This window comes from Panthera pardus, unplaced genomic scaffold (genome assembly GCF_024362965.1).
Source record: "Panthera pardus isolate Hobbes unplaced genomic scaffold, ASM2436296v1 HiC_scaffold_10, whole genome shotgun sequence".
Lineage (NCBI taxonomy): Eukaryota > Metazoa > Chordata > Mammalia > Carnivora > Felidae > Panthera > Panthera pardus.
The window spans coordinates 58,987,849-59,009,177 of NW_026526655.1; the positions used below are offsets into that span (position 1 = coordinate 58,987,849).

Genomic DNA, 21,329 nt, shown 5'->3' on the forward strand with positions numbered 1-21,329 from the left:
AATAATTATTTCAGATTTGCGTTCTCATATTGCCTTAAGATATTAATGTTACTTACCCAAATGTTATATTTTACAGTAATTTTTATTTTTAAAAATGTCTCTACATTGGTAATAGTGACATACCTCCCATCTTATGGTCTTTCATAAATGGATTTTAGACAATTCATGTATTTGAAAGGAAGAACAGGAGTTTTTAAATGCTTAATTTTTCTTTAACCTATTGGAAAATATTGCTTGCTTGTGTTTAGTGCTACCAAACAATTTTCACAATAAGTATTTTTTATTTTTCTTCACCAGCATTGGAAAGCCTTCAAATGGTCCAAATGAATACCATTTTAAGACTGTTTCCAGAAAAAACAAAGCACTATTTGATGTTTCATTTTAAAATATTGGGTGATTTTGTTGACATACTTCTATAATTTTAACATTTCTTCCAGGCAGTTCAGTGTTTTATTTGTTCTAGTCACTGTTACCTCTTAACATTTCCTTCCGGAGGAATGTGGGTAGAAGACACAACATTGTACTAAGATAAGCATACCTAAATAAGAGGTAAATTATGAATGCAAATTTAGCAAGCATTTTTAATGTCTCTGTTTCTTTTCCTAAACTAAAATACTTCTGTCGTCCTAACTATGTGGTGTGCTACACAGTAACTGAAGGATACCAAAAAACAAAAAAAAAAAACAAAAAAAAACCAACCCCACACTTTTTCTTTTTCATATTTCTGTAACCTGACACAATTATTCTAAGCCATTTAAAGTTAAGTAATTAGTATTCTCATTCTATAATCTAATCAAGAATATAACGATATTCTATCAGCTGATTACTAGGAAATTGTGATTAAGTATCAGAACGATTTATGATCCAACACAAATAACGAAAATAAAATACAGTGTTGATTTCTAAATTAGGAGCCGTGTTTCAGGGAGGACAGGAGGTCAGTCAGTTTCTGTGACAAATGTAGTTTGTGTTAGTTTTAAAGTTATATAATATTAATTTGGGGAAATGTTTTAGGATATTCTCTTTAGTTTGAAATCTAAACCATCCATTTGGATTGAAGAAACTTTTCTCCAGGTATAACACTGCTCAAATGTTACCTATAGCTTTTAACTCTCTAGGCCACTACAGAGCACAAAATATTTGCCCAACTGGTAAATTGAACTGTAAGTCCCACTGTGGGAAATTGCTTTGCTGTGCTCCAAACAGCAGTTATCTTAGTAATTGTACCTGAATTCTTTGTGGCTAATAGAGCGTAGACGTCCATTTTACAAGCAGAAAATTATTTCTCTTAAATAATTTTAATTATAAATCCCCCAAATAAAACGTGAATCAATAGAGTATAGTGAGACATTAAATCACATCATTTTTAATTGTTAGTGCAGAAAAGTGAAATTCTTTTTTCCTTCTAGTGTAAAACTGTACATATCCGACATTTCACATTCTAAACTAGAGCTCCCAACAAGGAGCTTATCAGAGCAAATTGTCTAGTCCATCCCCTTCCTCACTCAAAACCTAATGACCCTTTATCATCATGGTTTAGATTGCTGGACACAGATGTGAGAAAATACAAGTAATCTACAGGTAACTACAGTAGCTGCACTGATGTTCTCAGAGAACGGACTGCTGGGAAGATAAAGAGCTTCCCACAGAGTCTGTGACTTTCCGGCAGCAAAGCACATCATGAGCTCATACATGAAGTTTTATTTGCTGAAGATTCACAATAAGATGCATTAGAACATTCAGCAGGGACTCTTTTTAGATGAGCACGGAAATTCTGGAGGATTATTAGTTGATGCCCCAGTGCATAGCATCACACTAAATTTTTTTTTTAAGTTCAGCAATATTAGTTCTTTGTGTAGCTATCAAAGATTATGTCTACAATGTAGCATTAATATTGAACATCTTGATATTTATGTAATCTACTACAGACCCTAATCTCTTTCTCTTCACAAAAGGCTGAGCTTCTTGCTGGAAAGTAGTTTGGTTATGATTTTCACTATGAAAACAGAACAGCAGTTTTTCAAACTTTATTACTAAGTTGTATTTCAAAGGACTTGTTTATTGGCCAGGTGCTTTGCTTTTGTTAGCTACTCAGATTTTGATCAGTGAAGTAAACTCATTTATCTATTCACGTGCAGTTGAGTAATTTAGAGAATTACAAAGAATGATTGGGGGGTTTTGGATAAAAGTACTGCACCTGTAGCTTAAGTTTTATAATTGTTAGTTTGACTATTATTTGCAGTGATCATAGTTTCATACAGCTTTAGAAAACTACAATGCAAAAAAAATGGGTACTTAATCTTTTTTATGTATGAAATGTTTTGTTTGTAGTCATTGAATTTGGTTTAAGTTTACTAGATTGGGGTGAATCAGTATGAATTAGACTGCCTGAACTTCAGGTGTGTGTTTCTCCTAAAAAATAATTTGCTTGTCATATTTTTCTAAAAGCTAATTAATTTTGTTTTTGTAAAAACTACGACTACTGGATTAGGAATAGTTATATTACGTTATATGTCAAAATGAATTACAGTCCTCAAATCATTTTTAGAAATTGCCATTTTAGTAGCTGAAAGATAAAGACGATTTTCAACAACCAGTATTAGTTAAGCAGTTCACAGCCAACAAAAAAAGTAGTGAGGTATTTGATTCATTCTTACATAATTGTATGGGTTATGTACCTAGCTTAACTGCTATTCTTTATGGAGAATATTGAAATGCTCAGAAAATTAGAGAAGACACTGGTGAAGCATTTTTGGCTAAGTTCCTGCTCATTTTTGCTTCAAGAATATTGTAATATTGAACTTTTAAGAATAAGTTTTTGGAAGTAGAGCACCAAACTTACGCCAACTCTACCTATGATCTTAAGTAATTAATTCTAAGTTTCTGGTATAGAATGACCAGTGAACAAAGTAAATATCCTATCAGAAAACAGAAAAGATGAATTGTCTCTAAGCACTTCTGGTCATTAGAATTCTTGTTATTCTTCTAATAGCAATTAGTGCCACTCTTTTTGGAGATTTATCTCAGTGAAGATTTTTAGTTTACACTGATATATTTGAAATATTAGTAGTAGCATGGCATAGATTAATCTAAAAAAATAGAACATTGAAGAATTGTTTGAGGCAGTATTCTGCATTAATTCTGTTTTTAGTTTGCTATAAGATCTAAAGAAAAAACTGTATTTGTTTCCATTTAGCAGCAAATAGGAAACACAGAACTCAAAATTCTACAAAGCACATTTTCTTACCCTCTTTGTGTTTAAAAAGAAAGAAACCAGAGGAGCATGTGCAATGTAAGATTGTTTTGCATTTTTGTTTTTACATCACCAGATTAAGTATAATGAAACCCATCTGCAAATTGTAGGAACTACTCCTTGGTTTTTGTCAAGGACTGTAGTATGGTTTTTTTCCTTCTTTTTCTTCTACAGTTTTTTTTTTTTTAACTTCAGCAAGATATACAGAAAATTAAAAACCTTGTCTGTTATAAAGTTTTGTTTGAGCTTTTTAAACTGAGTGATTAGCAGAAATAATGACCCTGTCAGCCTTAATCACATTAAAATGTGGTTAACATCATTTAATTTTTTCCACTTAATATGCAAAAATTTCCAGTAGATTTGCAGTGAAGGCCATTGAAATTCCATTAGAACAAGAATAAAAATTTCAGGCATCATTTATTCAGAGAAGGAATAAAGGTCTCGATTGAGAACTGCTGAATCTTTCTATTAGAGACACTATGAATCATTACATTGAATGTACCGTACATTTCGATAGACCTGTGTCTGGCTTTTTAAATGGTTGCAAATCATGTTTTCTCTATTTTTCATAAGGAGAAGTAAACTGGAATTGTATAATTTTATAAATATCTGAAAGATTACTGAATGTTTTATTTTGTACTTTATAAGTCTGCTTAAATTTTAAATAGAAACTTATTTGTGCCTGAAAAACAAGATAATGAAAGAATTAGTTATTTTAACATGGAACAAACTGCATAGCTGATCCACAGAAGGGACAGGTTTTGTCTTAAATAGTTATTTTAATATATGCTAAATAAGAAATTTAGAATTAAGAACCAAATGACACTAACTCTGTCCCCAAAGTTCATAGCTTATCATTTGTCAAGCTTCAGCTGATAGGTTATGCTGCATTAGCTATGTATGCAATAGAATGGAAGAACATTTTATGGCTTCTGGTATTGTTTATCCTTTTATGCTCATTTTTGATATTTATTTGTTGTGATGTATTCATAGACTAAAAAGTAGGGAAAGCTGAATTTTATTTTAAGCAATTCAGAAATGCCTACTATATATACTTTCTTTAGCATTTTTGCATTTGCCAGTATCCTATAAAACTTCCATTGTATGGAATGTTTCTTCCTCATTAAAAACAAAACAAAAAAATAAAAAAACAACAACAACTGTTACTGTATATACCTGATAAGCGGAAATGGTTTTCTGGAGCCATTCCTATCTCTCGGGTAATTAAGTAATTATACAGTGGGGTGTGTGTGTGTGTGTGTGTGTGTGTGTGTGTGTGTGTGTGTGTGTGTTTAATTTGTATTTTGTTCCCAAACCATTTGAACCCATTATATAATTACACTGTGTGTACTTTGTAGTAAAAATACCATTGGAAAATTCATCAGGGAAAGTGTTCCTTGCATGTGCCGCTCACAGTGTATGAACTTCTCCATCCTCACGTGTTTTTCTGTGTCTGCAGAAATCTAAGAACACTTAATTGTCTGCTCCCCTTATTAACCACACCCCTTCTCCTGACCATGGTTGGCCCCAGTGGCCTTCTCAGAAACACCTTCCCTGACTACCCTGTCTAGAGATATCTCCTAGACTCCCTTTTGTTCACAGCATCACGTGTATTCACTTCAGAGCGCTTATCACAAGCTATACAATCTTGTTTATTTGTCTGTCTTGTGAAAATTTAAATTCCAGGAGAATAAGGACTTTGCCCGTATTTTCTGCATTTTGTATTTTCAGTGCTTGAACCTGGACTCAGTAAATACTGTTGACTGAATAGCTGGCCAGATGAAATGGGTTGAATGTATCCCTTATGTTTCAACACTGACTTTTAGTCCTCATTACTAGAAATATGTAGATCATTTGAAGTCTGTCTATGCTAGTTAGATACCTCTAAGGTTTAGAGTACAGGTAAATAGACTATGCCAGGGGTCAGCACATGTTCTCTGTTATGGGTTACATGGTAAGTATTTCCAACTTTAAGGACCACACAATCTTTGTTGCAGCTACTCAGCTTTGCTGTTAGACTGCGAAGGCAGTCTTGGACAGTATGTAAATAAATGGGCATGGCAGTGTCGATATTCCTTATGGACACTGAAATTTGAATTTCATATAATTTTACTGTCACAAAATTTTCTTCTCTTTTTTTGTTGTTGTTAAGAAATCATTTTAAAATGTAAAAACTGGCCACCTGGCTGACCCAGTAGAACGTGTGCCTCTTGATCCTGATTGGGGTTGTGAGTTCGAGCCCCGTGTTGGGTATAGAAATTACTTAAAAACAAAGTAATTTTTTTAAAAATGTAAAAACTATTCTTAGCTTGCAGGTGATACAAGACATACCATAATTTGCTGATCCTGGTCTATGTACTTAGCCAAAGACAATCTTTCAGTTGTGCATGTGATTATGTATCCCCATTCACCTTCATTTCTCCTCTCTCTCCTGCATCATCAGTTCCCCTCCCCCTCCCCTGGTGGATGTTTCCTGTCAGCATATAAGCTTGCTGTTATGTCTCAGTCTTTAGAATAACTTATTTTGACCCCATATTCCTTTCACACTACAGCCTATTCTCCTCTTCCTTGAGTTATGTAAATATTAAATGAAATTACATATGTCAGATGCCTGTCAGTTTTTCCTTTCCTTTTAAAAGAAATGTGGTTTTATAGTAGTATTTTTTGTATTACTTCGTTTGCAGATTTCTCTTCTTTAAGGGAAAACTAGTGTGGAAAATATATCCTGAATAATATTTTTCTTCAATGCGATATGACCCTCATGGTATTGGGGGGAGAAGATCAATAATAGATGAAAATATGCTCTATTCTGTGTACCTGTTTCTATCTTTCTGTCTGTGTCCCTACCAGAATAAACTGTCTTTAGAAACTTCATGACTTTCTCTTCTGCTTGGCTTTTGGGTGGCAGGTATATTAGCTTTTCACTTCTAATCTCTTTACTGATTTTTCTCTGTGCCTGCCATGGCTCTTCCTTAGGGATTAGTGATTGAATGACTCTTAACCTTTTTCACTTCTCTCTGTACTCTACCTTTAACTCTAACCTATATGCTGGTGGTTCTCAAACTTTAGTGTGTGGCAGAGTCATCTGCAGCGTTTATTAAAACATAGATTGTTCGCCTCACTACCAGATTTCTGATCCAGTAAGTCTGGGATGGGGTCTGAGAACTGTCACGTCCAAAAAGTTTGTAGGTGATCCTGATGCCGTGGTACACGGAGGTTAGGCTGAGGAGTGCCGCTCTGCTAATAATTTGCAAATTGGCCTCCTTAGTTTCTTCTCTTAGTCCTTTTCAAGTTTCATTATTCCTAACTGTCAACAAAAAATCCCCACTTGGCTATTCCATTATCATTATTAAGCTTAAGATGTATAAAACTAAACTCCTTATTTTTTCCTATAAAGCATCCACAGTGGAATCTACTTCTAAACTTTCCTCTTTGTTAGTGGTACTGGCACCCTTTGAATCTTTTCAGCTTAAGTTCTTCATTCTTTAAATCATTTTAACATATCTTCTTTCATATACCATATTCAGTTAATCACTGAGTTCCATTTTTTTCCCTTCTAAATCTGGCCCTTATTCACCCTTTTCTCTTCATTTTCACTGCTTATCAACTAAACCTAAAACCTCACCACTTCATGTCTGAGTTATGTAACAGCCTCCTAGCTTATTAGCCTTGACACTGTAGCTTCTTTTCATGTGCAGGGCATTCTCATTTGCTTTAAAATTTTTTTTTTTTAATGTTTATTTATTTTTGAGAGAAAGAGAGACAGAGCGTGAGCTGAGGAGGGGCAGAGAGAAAGGGAGACACAGAATCCGAAGCAGGCTCCAGGCTCTGAGCTGTCAGAACGCACAGAGCCTGACACAGGGCTCGAACTCATGATCTGTGAGATCATGGGTTGGTAGTAATAAACAAGACAAGTATTTTTTATGTATACTGAGCTGAAGTCGGACGCTCAACCGACTGAGCCACCCTAGAAGCCCCTCATTTGCCTTAAACAAATCACTGTGCCATTTTCTCAGTCCACCATCTTTCCTTGAAACATAGGAGAGTATCTTCACAACTTGGGATAGGCAAAAATCTCTTGGATGAGTTACAGAAAACACTTATAATAAAACACTTATGACTTCATCATAATGAATAACTTTCCTTCATCAAAAAACATTACTAAGAAAGTGAATAAACTAGCCACAGACTGAAGAAATATATTTATTACACATATATCTGACCAAGGAATTATGTCCAGAATATATTGTTAAAGTCTCTACAAATGAACAATGTTATGACCAATTACCCAATTTTAAAAATGGGCAAAAGTCTCAAACGTACACTTTATGGAAGAAGATACATGAATAAACATGAAAATAGGTACTGGGGCACCTGGATGGTTCAGTCAGTTAAGTGTCTAACTTCAGCTCAGGTCATGTTCTTTTCAGTTAGTGTGTTCGAGCCTCGTGTCAGTTTCTGTGTTGACAGCTTGGAGCCTGGAGCCTGCTTCAGGTTCTGTGCCTCTCTCTGTCTCTCGCTCTAAAAAATAAACAAACTTAAAAAAAAATATTTTTAAAAAGAAAACTTACTAGACCTATCCACTCAATGAATCAAACTCCAATGAACATCGACCCTGTGGTCTAGTAATTCCAACTTCTGGAGTAAAAATGTATGCTCATATGTTATAAATGTTTCTGTTACACAAAATAGTAGCAGCCTTATTCATAATAGTCTAAAATTAGAAGCAACTTACATGTCTATCAGTAGGGAAATGAATAATTGTGCCTATTTATACCCATAAAATACACAGAGCAACATGGTGAATCAGGAGTGGGATTGGGTAGAAAGGGCCATAATGGAAAAAGTAAAGTTTTAAAAAACCACCATTGGTTCCTTGTTTCCTATCAGATGTATATCAGTATACATAAAAAATACCTAGATGAACTTGGTAAGGCTGACTTGGTAAGCTCTGTGACAACAAGGACCATGTTTGTCTTGTTTATTACTACCAACCCACTGCTTTGTTCTCTCCCTCCCTCTCTCTCAAAATAAATAAAGAAAAAGAAAAAGAAAGTATGCTTCCTACTGTTTTACCTCAAATCTATTTCTTGTACGATATTTGCAGCCCTAAATAATATTTTGCCCCTTCTTAGACACTGTAGGAATATCACTCAGCTATGATTTTAATGAGTAGCAAACTTGCCATTTTTTATACAGCAGACAGGACAATATAAAGAGGAAAAGAAATCTCTTTAAAGATATTTTGATGTGGTTAGTCCTTAGACCTGCCTTATCAGATAAATCTGATTAATAGCCAGAACACAGATGCAACACAGTTTTATGTAAGAAATTAGAACCGAGTTGAGGTGTTTAAAAAAGACAGCAGTTGTCATTTTTATCTTTATAAGCTAATATATGTTGAGCACCTACCATGTGTCAGATACCATACTAAGCATTTTACATGTATTTTCTCATTTAATCTTCATACCAGCCTTGCTGTTATTATCTCCATTTATAGGTGGGGAAACTGAGACTTCAGAAAGTTTCTATAACATGGCTAGGATTCCTCCTGTCTGGCCCCAGACAGTGCTCTATAACTATATTCTGTACTGCCTCCCTTAGCAAGGGATTGCCTGTGGGAGTTCTTTAATTATAGGATTCCTTTCATTGAAATAAATTAACTTTTTTTATTTACAAAAATTCATTTGGCACACAATGTCTTGTCAGTAAAATAATGGACTATGGCTTATTATTACTTGTTAGGACAAAGTACAAGCTATGAAACCAACTACAAGTTTTGGTAGATGTGATTCTTTTCCCATGTTGCCCAATTACTCCTTTTCTTGTATAAAAATATTCTTCTCTTAAGCCATTTGGCATACCACTGATAAAAGTCACTTCATTTCTCATCTAACATGGTTCTATTTAGCTTCTCTGAAAATATATGTTAATAAGAATAATTGCAGGTACCTATTTGCAGCGATTGAAGTTTACATAAGAGCTCTTCTGTTTCTTCGTGCTTCTTGTTTCTCCTCTGTCCCCAAATCCCTTTTCTCCACAGATACATAAACAGTGACTTTCCCTTTTTTACAGTGACTATTTGCCTTGGGTTTGGGTCCTTCTGTGTCGGTTCTTTTATAAAATTTACATGAACCCCACATGGTAAACTGAGGATTTCGATAAACAGGATCATGAGGGAATGGTCCCTTTTGTTAGATTATAGAAGCACCCTACAGAGGCTGAATTCAGAACAACTTCAGGAAGAAGGATCCATTTAGGAAAGGAGGTCTGTGCAAATGGACTCTGACATACACACCCATATTTGTCTTTCCCTTGGTGGTTTCTTACATTCTTATTGGCCCCACAAAATTCCAGCTCTATCATGAGTAAAAACCCCTTTCCTTTTCTGCCTTTCCTGTTATGACTAAACCTGAAAACAATGTTACAATTGAAAAGACAATTAAGTGTATTGGTTTCTGTTTTTCTGAGATTTCTGATTTAAATGAGGCCAAAATCTTCTTTTGTTGGGATTGTGGCACCCCCTCCTCATTATGCCTGTAGCACATTACTTCCCCTATCATAACACTTATTATGCTCCTTTACCCCCAGTACCCCCTTTTTCAAAGTGTAACTTTGAAAGATCTAGCGTAATGCTTACTAGTACACATAGTTGCTTAATATATATTTTTTCAATCATTGTGCTTAAATTCTTTCCCTTCCAGTTATGTCCCTATCTATAAAAGGTTGGTGAGACAAGAGTTCTTCCTAGAAATACAGACCTGATTTTTTTTTTTTAGACCTGATTTTTAAAAAGAACTCTCATTCTTTATTCGCAGGTAATCTAATAGTATTTTTAACTCTACAGTAATGATTAAGAATGACCCCATTCACTGATAGGAGAGAGCTAAGGTTGGGAACTAACATTTGAAGGCCTCTTATGTTCTAGGCACTTTAATACTAACATCAACCTGTGAGGATAAGTATTGTTATTTGTGTTATAGGTGATTAAACAGAGGTTCAGGAAACCTAAACGGCTTTTTTAGGATCTTGTGGCTAGTGTGCAATTAAGCTGAAATTTGAGTTGATCTTTGCCTTACTCCAAAATTTCTGTTTTTTCTATTGATCCCTATTCTCTCTAAAAGGTCAGACATCATAGGATCATAATGTACAGAATATTAGCATTTTTGTTATCTTTAAAATCTAAGTTTAGCTTTGGGGTTTTTATTTTTTAGATAATCAGTGTACACGAAATTCTCCCTTTTAAAATACACAATTCAGTGGGTTTTAATGTATTTACAGTGTTGTGCCACCATCACCACTAATTCCAGAACATTTTACCCCCAGAAGAAACCCTGTGCTTATTAATAGTCATTCCCCATTGCCTTCTCTACCTAACCCCCTGGTAACCACTGATCTGTTTTATGTCTATCTGGGTTTGCCCATTGAGGATATTTCAAATAAGTTGAATTATAGAACATGTGGCCCTTTGTGTTTGATGGCTTTTACCTCGTACGTTTTAAGGTTCATCCGTGTTGTAGCATGTATCAGTACTTCATTTCTTTTTATGTCTAACTTACATTTCATTGTATGGATATACAACTTACTATTGTCCATCCTTTTTTTTTAACTTCTTAAAAAATTTTTACTTATTAAGTAATCTCTACACTCCACGTGAGGTTCAAATTTATGATCCCAAGATCAAGAATCGCATGCTCTTCCAACTGAGCCAGTCGGGCACCCCGATTGTCTATCTTTTTAGTTATAAACATCCTAATGGTTATAGAATGGCATCTCATTATGGTGTTGATTTGCATTTCTCAATAATTAGCGATACTGAGCATCTTTTCATATGCTTGTTGGACATTTCTGGGAGACATGGTTGCCCATTTGAAGTTGGGTTTCTGTACTTTTATTACTGAGTTAGTTGTAAGTTATAATTATTGTTAAGTTTTAAATATACACATTCTGGCTGCTAGACCCTTATCAGATAAATGATTTCCAATGTTTTTACCCATTTTATGGATTCTTATTTCACTTTCTTGATAGTGTCTTTTGGTGAACAAAACTTTTAATTCTGATAAAGTCTAATTTATTTTTTTGTTTGGTTACCTATGTTTTACATGTCCTATCTGAAACACTATTGCCTAATCCAAGGTCATGAAGATTTCCACCAGTTTTCTTCTAAGAGTTTTATAGTTTTAACCCTTACATTTAGGGCTTTGGTTCATTTTTCTTTTTGTTTGTAGATGTCCACTTGTCCGAGCACCATTTGTTGACTATTCTTTCCTCGTTGAATTGTTTTGGTACCCTCGTCAAAAATCAGTTGACTGTAACGCAAAGATGACAACAACAAAAAACAAATAACGCAATTAAAAATGGGCAAAAGATTTGAATAAACATTTCTCCAAAGAAGATATACAAAGAACCAACAAGCATATGAAAAGATGCCAATATCACTAATCATTAAAGAAATGCAAATCAAAGCACAATGAGGTACCAGTCATCTCACACCCTTTAAGATATGAGCACTATAAAAGAAAACAAAATGTGTTGGCAAGGATGTGCAGAAATGGTAACCTTAGTGCAGTATTGGTGGAAATGAAAACCAGTATGGAGATTCCTTTAACAATTAAAAATAAAATTAGCATGTAATCCAGCAATCCCACTTCTTGGCATATATCCCAAAGAATTGAAAGCAGAATCTTGAGAGATATTTGCATACCCATGTTCATTGCCTCATTGTTCATAATAGTCAAGAGATAGAAGCAACCCAGATGCTTATCAGTGAATTAATGGATAAGCAAAATATGGTATATACCTGCAATGGAATATTATTAAGCCTTTAAAAAGAAGGAAATCCACTGAATTGTTTTGATGCCCTTGTCAGAAACCAATTGACTGTAACAAAATCAACATCAAATAACACAGTTTAAAAATGGGCAAAGGCTTGAATAAACATTTCGACATATGCTATTATGTGGATGAATCCTGAGCACATCATGCTAAGTGAAATAAGCCAAATCACACAAGAGAAAAACTATATGATTTTACTTGTAAGAGGTGTCTAAAGTAGTCAAATCATACAAACAGAGAGTAGAATGATAGTCACCAGAGACTGGGGTTCGGGGAGAAATGGAAAGGTGGTGTTCACTGGGTATAAAATTTCAGTTTTGCAAAATGAAAAAGTTGTGAAGATCATTACACAGTAGTGTGAATATAGTTAACACTACTGAACTATACATTTAAAAATGATTAAGATGATAAATTTTATGTTTTTCTTTTACCACAGTGAAAATTGTTTTATTATTTTATTTTATTTTATTTTATTTTATTTTATTTTTTATTTTTTAAAATTTACATCCAAATTAGCATATAGTGCAACAATGATTTCAGGAGTAGATTCCTTAGTGCCCCTTACCCATTTAGCCCATCCCCCCTCCCACAACCCCTCCATACCACAATTAAAATGGTCTTAATCAATTGATTATGGGTGTATGGGCTTTTTGCTGAACTCACACATCTATTCCATTGATCTGTATGTCTAGCTTTATGCCAGTGCCACATAATCTTAATTACTCGACACATAGTTTTTATAGTAAGTTTTAAAGGTTTTTTTTTTTTTTTTTTAGCGTTTGTTTATTTTTGAGAGACAGAGACAGAGCACGAGCAGGGGAGGGATGGGGGGGAGGCGGGCTGGGGGAGACACAGAATCTGAAGCAGGCTCCAGGCTCTGAGCTGTCAGCACAGAGCCCGATGCAGGGTTTGAACCCACAAACCGTGTGATCATGACCTGAGCCAAAGTTAGACACTTAACTGACTGAGCCACCCAAGTGTCCCTAGTAAGTTTTGAAATAGGGAATGGCGAATCCTTCCAGTTTGGGGTTTTGTTTGTTTTTTTCAATATTATTTTGGCTAGTCTGTCTCGGCCTTTCATTTTTCATATGAATCTTAGGATGGGCTTGTCAATTTCTGCACATAAGGCATCTGTAATTTTAATAGAGTGCGTTGAGTCTGTGGATCAGCTTGGAGAATATTGCTGTCTTAACAGTATTCAGTCTTTGACTGCATGAGTACGGATGTCTTTCCACTTCAGTCCTTAATTTCTGTTAATGGTACTTTGTAATTTTCTTGTACAAGGACACTTCTTTTGTTAAATATGTACTTCTGAATGTTCATTTACCTAATCTGTAGATTAACTTTCAATTTAATTCATTCCTATTTGTTGATCTGCCCAGCACCTAACAAGCATCTGTTTGTGCCAGGCACGGTTATAAGTGGTGCTGGGGATACTGCAGGGAACAAAGTATTTAAAAATTCCTTGCCCTAATAACTGGGTAAGCAGGTTCACCAGTGCTGGGTAGGAGAACATAATAAGTGCTATGGAAAAAAAAAAATGAGGTGAGGGAATAGAGAATGACAGAAGAGGAGAAGAGAGAGGTGTTTTGTTTTGTTTTTCTTTTAAAGATGGTGAAAAGTAGTATTTAAGCAGAAAGACTTTAGCACTTACACTTGTTCAGCTTCTGGCATATGCCATAAAATGGTAGTTTGCCATCTAAAAAGGATCTACTCATTGAACTTTAGAGTTGTTAAAAACAACAGAACTTTCTTCTGATGAAATCGGATGCAGAAATTCAACATACAAGAATGATGCAGCTGTGGTTGAAATGCGAGAGTGGAGGATCTACAGCCTCCATGTTCCTTCATCTCTTTCCACCCTTTTGTCTCCTAGCATCTTGGGAGCTCCTTTAGAGAACCCAGAACATACTGAAAACTACTCATCAGCTTGCAGATTAGTAAATTAAAGCTAAGAGGCCTTAAGTAACTGCCCGTAGTCACTCAACTAGTTATTAGCCTAAAGCTCTTTCCATTTTATCATCCATTCAGAAGATGATTGAACATCTACTGTGTCTCAGTGCTATGTTGGGAGAGTTCTGTGGATATATCTGGGAACAAAAGACAGTTCCTGACCTCAAGAAGTTTTTATTATAGTGGGAGAAGAGAAGAAAATAGGCAATCTATAATACAGGGTGGAACGTGGTAATAGCGTCTGTCTATGTGGAAGCTCAGAGAAGACTCTGCAGGAGCAGTTTTCTTAAATAATAAATTGGAGTTTGACCAGTTACTCATATACTTAAATGAAGATAATCCCAAAACGTGGTCATTATCAGTATCAGGATGCTTTTAACTATAAATAACAAACACCATTCTAATACATAATAATAAGACCCAAGGTAATATGTCTCTAGGGTTGCTTAATTCAGTGTTCCTGTTTAATTCAAGGTTGTGATATTATTATCAAGAAGAAGGGTTTTTCTCCTCTTTCCCCACTTCGGTTGGTCACAAAGTGGCCCCTAGAATTCCAGGGTAAGATCCAGAAATAGTGTGCAGTAAAGACGCCCATCTTTTCTTGCTTAAGAGCCAAAGAAACCTTTCAGAGTCTTTTTCTGAAGCCTCTAGGAGGCTTCCCCTCATGCCCCATGACCAGAACGGGGTTCCTATGCCCATTCTCAAACCAGTTGCCAGCTAGAGAATGGGATTACTATGGTTTTCTCCAACTAATTAGGATTCATCCTGCTGTTTCCTCCTGTCTATTCATTGAAAGAATTTTTTTGTAAACAAAGCCTTTTTGCTGAATATAGATAATTGCATATATTATCTTTTTTTTAAGTATGTTAAGAGTTAAAGAAATGTCAGAGTCATGGTGAACCCAAAGTGTTAGGATAAATATATCCCAATTTTTCTAATTTGCTTTTAAGGTTGTCTCCTTGTCATAGCACCTATCGTTTCAGTTTCTTCATAACCTTCCAGTTACTGCTAGAGTCAGAAATCTTGTTAATCCTTGAACCAGAGAGCCTGGAACCTGGTTTTTATTTATTTGCTGCAAAAGGAATGCCCATTTCTGTAGACTTTATTTCCTTTTATGCACACATGGACACACACACAGACACACACATGCTTAGATGTATACAAAGGCCATCTTACTATGGTGACTGCAGAAAGAGTGGAGTTTTTCAGACAGTGGTTCTGTGAGGTCCTTATAGGGAACAATTTGTGGTATAATATCCCTTTTACTTGATAAGAATTTAAATTTCACAAAGTCTGCTCTGTAGGAATCACTTCTTATAATTTGAATCTAGACTCCAAAGTTAACTTACTACAGATGTTTTTCCAGGTATTGAGGCTTATTAGAATAAGAGACGTGTAATCATGTCTTACACAGTAAGAAACTGTGACCATATAGTAATTCTGTCTAAAGTAATTATTTTTACTGTGAATTTGGAACTTCATTGACATTGCAGGGGATTCACAGCAGACCTTTTCCTTACACTTCCTGAAATTCTAGTGACTTTTTTCTCTTGTGGTTTTGAACCTGAAAGATGTAAGCAGGAATTTTTTTTATTATTCTCACTCCTCTCATATCAGTGGGATAGGTGGTCAGCATCTGCTTAGTTGTCTGTTGGTCTGAGGAGTTATCTCAGACATTTTCCCCCTTTCAGTTAATGTGCTGTTATTTTCAAAGTACTTTAGTTCCGTGCTTCTGAAAGTTTAATATATCTATGAAATACCTGGGGATCTTGTTAAAATGCAGATTCTGAAATTCTGCACTTCCAATAGATACCCAAGTGATGTGACCATGTTCTGAGGAACAAAGTTATAATTGTTCTTCTGTACAGCTCCATGAAGTCAGACAAGAACACTGAAATTTGAAGTCTGTTGCATACATCAAAGATGGGGATCTCTTTTGGAACAGGGATTAGGTTTTTAGACACGAATCAATTAGACTAAAGTTTACCTTTTTTTGGTATTTCCTTTCTCCCTCCTTCCCCTCCGCCCCCATTGGCTTCCCTATTCTAGTAACGCCATTCTAATAACTTCATTGAAAGAATTCTAAAGAATTGGGAATTTTGGATTTTCTGGAGTTAACTTTTTGGCCTTGAACAAATACTGCTTACAGCATATATTTCAGTTTGTATATTGTTTGTGGTATTAATTTTAGTATTAATAATTCTAGTGTCATTTATTGCCATTTGTGAAAGAACTGGATTAATCAGTGTTTCTGTCATCTTTAAGAGGATAACCTTACCTTCCGTGAGCCATTATTTCTTTTTTTTTCTTTTCTTCTACAACACTGTAAATTGACATTAATTTGCAGTGATTATGTTTGGAAAATGGAAAAAAGGAATGTGATATTTTAAAGTCATTTCTTTGGTACTCTGAGCAGTTTTAATAGAAGAGAGAGTAAACCTGTAAGGCAGGGAGACTAAAATGACCTCAGTGTTTATCAGTGCCCCCTGGATTTATGGTACATCCATACCATGAACAACATGAGAGAACTAGCTTAGTAAAGGTCAAGTCCTTAATAACATTGACTGAATGATATTAAGTCACTGAATGAACCAGCCCTAGATCCTCCTTTGTGTAAGTTGCATCATTTTCTGAATATTGACATATGGTTCTTGGCTAGCAGTCGGTCAGAAATAAGATATTACTGCTGATTTTTAAAAAAAGAAAGAAAAAAGTAAGACCTAGATTCACAGAAAATTATGTAGGTTGTATATAAGGACCTAATCCTATCATATGTAACAGTTTTAAGGATTTTAAATATACTTTGATGTTGCAAACTAGAGTGAACAGATTGGAGAGAGTTCTCATGTTCAGCAAAAATACCATAAATGACAATATAACTTGGCTTTAGTGCTGGGTTGAGTGATCTTTAGTAGCTAGGATGCAGTCAAATGGCTAGATGGACATGAAGTATGGAAAAAAAGTTAAAGTTCTTATGAAAGTATGTTAGAGAAAACTATTTCAGGAGTTTAAGTTGCAAGAATTTAGTTATGTAGAATATCAAATAGCACCATCGAGATTGTCCTATTTCCCATTATAAAGGTAAGTATTGTTTTGTGAAACCTGTGTCAGTTTGGATATGTGTATGAAAATAATATGTCTGTGCACCATATGTTTGAATCAAGTATAAAATCTATTTCTTCCTGATTGCATATATTATCTTTTTTTTAAGTATGTTAAGAGTTAAAGAAATGTCAGAGTCATGCAAAAAAGATGGTGGACTGAGCCAGTACAGGAGGCTCCCCTCTTGTTCCTCATGTATGGAAACACCAGAGAAAATAACCAGACAAGGATGGTCTTGATGATGATGTGGTATTTTTAGAACACACAGAAGGACTTGAAAGACAGTAAGGGGTTTTCTGGGTGCCAAAAACAATGAGGAAACTCAGTGAGAGTAGAGAGTAAAATCAATAAGGTATGGCTCTTGAGGAAAACCCAGCTAATATATGGCCTAGAAGCCTTGGTGGCCATAGGAATAAGAGTCCAGGCATGGGCCCTGGACTGCAGGTACCAGAATGAGGCTCATTCATAAAAGCTTAGAAAAAGCTATCCTTTCCATAATCAGGTGCTAGAAAAATGCCTTCCATTCCCACCCCTTCCAGACAAAGGAAGAAACTGTACTATCAGGAATTAGAGACTAGGACAGAACTATATGAGGTAGGAGGCCTTAATTTGCATTACCAATAACCTAATGCAGAAATAACTAAGCCTTAAAATGATCCAGAGCCCGTGACCCTCCATAGCTCTTTCTTGGAAGAATAAGCGCAAAACTACTCCATAGATAGATCTCTAAACATGGGGAAGCAGACTCCCTTGGAACTTGACTGCTGCTGCCAAATGACCACACACAAATGACCCAAATGGCACAGCACATACAAAGGAACCAACTGTTGTGAGAGGCTGCTTGCAGGTGACAAATGATGGGGGGCAGAGTTTCACCCAAGAAACCAGAAGTAATTAGAGCAGTCCGAAAAGAACTTTTAATCTGCTTAAAATAGGGAAAGGGACTAAGAACTCATTAAATAAGAGTAAAATATTCTTAAAAAGAGCAGGTAGATTTGAAAGAGAAACAAATAGAATTTTTAGAAATAAAATTAGTATCTGGGAAAAGAAACACAAGCAATGTAAATAAACCCTAGGAAAATCAAATTATGGAATCTGGAATTTCAAGACTTGCTGAGAAGGTCAGATTATAAGAGCAAAGATACATTTGAGACATGATCTTTTGGAAATCGAATACTAATTTAGTATTAAAGATCTTGTTCTGCCAAACAGTCTAACCTCACAACCTGCCAGTGTATCTCCAAAGCATCATCCTTTTAGTCTTAAAACTCCTCGTCTTTGCTTTGTCCCCTTGCTATGGAATCATTACCAGAGAGAAAAATACAACTAATGGCAATTCCTTTTTCCATTTGTCACTCATAAGACTTTGGGGAAATCAGCGTGGCTCTGGCTCCTTATCAAGAGAAGGGTGGATCCCCTTGCAATAATCTGGTTGTATAAATTTGCAAAATGAACATTATCAAAGTCTTTACAGCTTAACTCTTTGGGAGTGTAGTGTCTTTACTGTTTTGTCTCTCCTTATATAATTTGATATTCTGTGACAGTTTCATCATCATTTTCATTATTTTGGTCTCTAACAATTGGATAGTGTTCTTTAGACATTTGTTAACGTTGTATATGGAGATTATTATTCAGTCACTTTGACAGAATGTACTTGAAACTGTTTTTCTGGTGGTGGTACTGAGCTCAACTTTGATTTTTCATATCCCTCTTGTGCTAGTAGCACACATTTTTTAGATGACTAACTATAGTTTGGGGTATGGTTTGTAGCAATAGAATAGACATTTTTCTGCAAAAGGTAACTGGTCCCAATGGGGTTCAAACTTGTGATCTTGGCCTCATTATCACACTTTTGTAACCATAAGACCTAATAGATATATTATATGTATTTCAGTCTATAATCTTAAAATTGAGGACTATGTTTTCATTACCGAAGGCTTACTTCAAATATGTAATTAAAAATCACTTTGGGACATTTCTCACTTTTGTTTGATAGTAAAAGTAACAAAAGTAAAGCAGACAGCCAAAGAACCTAACTCACTTTTCATCTTCCCTGTGTTTTCTATGACAGTGAAAGTCACAAAAGTGAAGCTTGCAGGCAAAGAGCCTAACTCACTTTACGGAGAGTGCTCCGGTACCTTTTTCTTTTAGTGAGGCTATAGCAGGTCTGATGTCAGTCACTTTAGAGACCTTTAGACCTCAGTGCTCATTTATTGCTAAAATGTACCAGCTCTGCTTCTGCATTATGAAGATCATCTGTCAACACTTTGAGATATTCTCCTTTGTTATTAAGCTTGTGATGCTCTACACTGTCAGGTTTTTTGCCAATTATAGTTAAGGTACAATGGTGTATTCACCAGATCAAAGTCTCACATTGGCGGTAGAGGAATGATTTGTAAGTCTTTATTCATCTGAATTGTACAATAGAACACCTGAGGAATGCAAATAATCCCTCTGAGGATTCTGCAGGAAAGGCTGTTAAAATGACAGGGTAGAACTATTGTTATTCTGAATTGATGTTTTAGCCTAAGTAATTATTTCTTATCTTGTTGTTTCATAACAGTTCTGGTTTTATTAGTTATGTTGACCATATTTATGAAACAAAATGTGTATTATATTTTTATATTATCCTCTTACCTGGGCTTGTTTTATTTCATTTTCAATGAATACACACACACACACACACACACACACACACACACACACACACACTTGATTCTGACTTGTATAATAAACGTATGTTATTAAACCATATCGTTTGTTTGAATAGTATAAGTCTGTGAAGTAACTTAGAATCTTATAATGTTCTTATAGGCAGAAGTATATCAATTTAAATTTTCCCTTTTTGGGGGCACCTGTCTGGCTCAGTCTGTGGAGTATGAGTGTGCAATTCTTGGTCTCGGGCTTGTGAGTTCGAGCCCCCCATTGGGTGTAGAGATTACTTAAAAGTAAAATCTTTAAAAATAATAATAAAAATAAAAACAGATTTTCCCTTTTTTCTTTAACCTGTCCTTCATAATTTTGGATAATAAAATATCTGGTTTGGATTTCTTATTTTAAAGGACACATACTTTATTCCAAAATAATCTTAGGGATTGTTCCATTCTTTTAGGATGTGACCAAAGGAAAAAAAAAATTAAGATCAGAAACCACTGATAACATATTAAATAAGTAAATTATAGGTTAGCCTTATATAACAAACATGTACAAACTGCTGTATGTAAACATGTACAAACTGTTGTGTGAATACTTCACTCCTTTATCCCATCCTAAATCCTACTCAGTAGGCTATAGTCTTAATTTTATAATAACTCTGATCCCCTGTCATTTTCTTTGATAGGTGAGTTTTGATGAATTTGTGGTCCAGTTCTTGTGTTTCTAAGGTGGCATTTACATTGATTATTTAAAGGATACCTGGCACAATTTTTTTTTTGCCATAATAGCTATTAAAACCTTGGTCTAAATTTGGGAGACTAGTAGGGTTATGTAAGACTTGTATGCATTAACATTTTTAACATAAGTTTCTATGACATCTATATTCACTTCTATACTAAACCCTGTTCCAGAGTCATAGGCATATAATCTATGATAATCTGAGAATGAAAATAATAGTAACTACTGTTATTATTAACAGTTATAATAATAGTAATACCATTTATTGGAGGCCAGGCATTACTTTTCTAGGTTCATTACAATATAATGTGTACTATAATTATCTCCATTTTTATAGATGAGGAAACTGAGGCTTAGAAAGTTTCAGTAATCTTGGGGCACCTGGGTGGCTGACAGCTCAGAGCCTGGAGCCTGCTTCAGATTCTCCCTCTCTCTCTCTCTCTCTCTCTCTCTCTGCCCCATCCCTGCTCGCTCTCTCTCTCTCTCTCTGTGTGTCTCTGTCTCTCTCTCAAAAATAAACATTATTAAAAAGAAAGAAAGAAAGTTTCAGTAACCTGCCCAGGAATTAAAAGCTAGAATCAGAACCTAGTTAATATATTCACTATACTTCTTCATTTTCTAACTACTGCTTTGCCAGAATACTCCATGATTTGGAAGAAAAAGAAATCATTCAATAACATCCTTTCAGCAAACACTTGGTATCTATTCCCTAACTGATTTGGCTTTCTAAACCCTTTGTGATTAAAGGAATGTATTTCCTCTGCAGTTCCCTTATTTGTGGTCCTACAAAAGT

General features: G+C 35.1%; 1 protein-coding gene across 1 annotated transcript in view; it reads left to right on the top strand.

The window, feature by feature from the left end:
• OLA1 (Obg like ATPase 1) overlaps window positions 1-21,329 on the top strand; it is a 171,569-nt gene that overhangs the window by 142,697 nt on the left and 7,543 nt on the right. The window lies entirely within an intron of this gene.